The sequence below is a fragment of the Oratosquilla oratoria genome, chromosome 2, assembly GCF_046742065.1.
Source record: "Oratosquilla oratoria isolate Oo_2021 chromosome 2, ASM4674206v1, whole genome shotgun sequence".
Lineage (NCBI taxonomy): Eukaryota > Metazoa > Arthropoda > Malacostraca > Stomatopoda > Squillidae > Oratosquilla > Oratosquilla oratoria.
In genome coordinates, this window is record NC_134778.1 from 21,117,945 (window position 1) to 21,120,444 (window position 2,500).

Below are 2,500 nucleotides of genomic sequence, written 5' to 3' on the forward strand. Positions count from 1 at the left end.
TTAAGTCTTTAAACGCCTGAACAGTCGTAAAGAATTTTCTACATTTTATCCATTCAGTGAAAAACAGCTCCTACAAACGCTTGCTTTCAAAGTGATTAAGTCTTAAAACGCCTGAACAGTCGTAAGGAATTTTCTACACTTTATCCATTGAGTGAAAAAAAAACAGTTCCTACAAACGCTTGCTTTAAAAGTGATTAAGTCTTCAAACGCCTGAACAGTCGTAAGGAATTTTCTACACTTTATCCATTGAGTGAAAAAAACAGCTCCTAAAAACGCTTGCTTTCAAAGTGATTAAGTCTTCAAACGCCTGAACAGTCATAAGGAATTTTTTACACTTTATCCATTGAGTGAAAAAACAACAGCTCTGGTTTGCATTTAACATTTAGCTGCAGCGACTACACGTGTCGACAGTCCAAACACATAAGGCAAAGGTGATAGCATTGATCGTAATTCAGAACATCCAGACGTAAGCTTTTTTTCTAATTTCATTCCTTATTCTCTCACAGTGGCGAATATTTCTCCCAGAATATTTGGTCCATACAAAGCACCTCTTTTTTTCGTAGGCAGCCCTTGGGTACCTCTTTATGAGCTTTTGGGCTAATGCATCTTCGTGGGACCCTGTCACTAGCCACGGTGCCAATTCCGCGACCTTTGGCACTTCTCCTCTTAGTCTGGCTGCATCCAATCTATTTTCCTCATCTCCGAAGGTCCTAATCAATAAGCAAAGGCGTTAGATAACTTGATGTTAACTAACATAGAATCTAGATAGTTATCGAACATGTGCTGGTACGTGTAATTGGGTCGTGCTTAAAAGGTGAAGGGTCTATTCCAGGACGACCGTAACTACATCCAAAGCTCAAAGCAGGTAACAGGTACGGCTGAGAATCATGGGGGAGTGCGGGATTCGAACCCACAACTAAGCGAACGCGAGGCCAGCACGCTTCCGAATACGCCTCTAGCGTACTTAGAATTAGATCATTACGCTTATTAATCGAATAATTATAATACGAAGATTCGGACAAATAAATGCATTGATCTGAAAAGTGGACGATGAAGTTTGAGCTTAGTAAATGTAAAGGGGTCCTTAATATGACCCGAAATACAAATGAAAGTTATTTGAAAAAAATGGAGAGCATGAAATATCTTGGTGTAATTGTCAATAACGATCTTTCATGGTCAAAATACTATATTTCAGCTTCATAAGAGTAAGTATAATCTAATTCTAGGACTGATATGACATTTTGACTTCAAAAGCCGAACTGTTATCAAGCAATTACGTAAATTATTGTTATTAATCCACATTTTCGTCACCCTTGTTAAAGCCCTTAATCCATTTCAACACCTCTATTAGAACACCCCGTACTCTGAGTCTTCCCAGAGAGTGTAAGTTGAGGTGCCCCACACACTGTGTCTTTCCAGTGAGTGTATTAAGGTCCCTAAGCGTCTCCTTGTAAGGGAATTGAGGCCTTTGAAAATGATCGAGCACAAAGCATACGAGGGAGATAGTTTCAGGCTAGCGGGGTTGCAGATTTGACTTTGGAGTAGGCAGAAAGAAATTCCCCAGAGGTGCGTTTATTTAATGGAGTGGATTATCCGCATAGGCTCAGTTCAAGGGTTGAGATTCATTTAAACACCATCAGACATCGTTTTTGACCAAAAGTTTTTTGTTTGCATGCTATTCCTGTGAAGTGCAACGTTTTGCACTGATAACCGTTTTCTTCAGTTGAGTTGGACTAGAGACAGAACGAAGCCTTGATAATCAATTGTTGGATTTTATATTTGTTCTGTATATAAGTGATTTTTATATGTCTCCACATGTATACATACATAATAGTGAGTACCTGCCCATTATGTACCTCTGAGAATCACATCCCTACGGGTCTCATCAACACCTTCACCGACATCTGGAGGTGCACCCCCAAGCGGCTGGTACTCGGTCTCTGGACCGAGACGAAGGTTTCTCTTTTTTTTTCATATACATAGAGCTGACAACCGTTAAATGATCATCTCTTCCTTATACCGATGCCAAAGAAACAGACCAACCATGATATAACACAGCCAACAGTCCAACGTCTCTCCCCAGATAGATGGTGGGGGTCCGTAGATCGTTGCTGGTTACGGTGGGGCTGCGGGTTTCCATTCAGTGAAACTCAGAGCAAAAGTTCGTACTGCTGTATACACGGATGAGTGAATAGATAACTTGTAGAAATAGCTGAAGTGCATCGCTAGTTGCAGCGAAGTCATACAAATAATCTTTCCGGCCGTCGTCCCGGGTATCGAACCGAGACCTAGCTTGGCATCAAGCTAAGTCTCGGTTCGATTCCCGGGGCGACGGCCAGAAAGATTATTTATAGAAACAGATCTGAACCCGTTGACTGATCACAGGCCGATCACTATATCTTCTTGCTTCGAAGACTAAAAGGAGTATTTGGTAATTTTAACTGAAGTATTCAGCGCTTTTATCATTTGGGGACACTATTGCACCAAAGAAGTCGTGTCC

General features: G+C 41.1%; 1 protein-coding gene across 1 annotated transcript in view; it reads right to left on the bottom strand.

Moving 5' to 3' along the window:
* LOC143037622 (transmembrane protein 205) overlaps positions 1–2,500 on the bottom strand; it is a 25,577-nt gene that overhangs the window by 10,229 nt on the left and 12,848 nt on the right. The gene's annotated exons all lie outside the window — the stretch shown is intronic.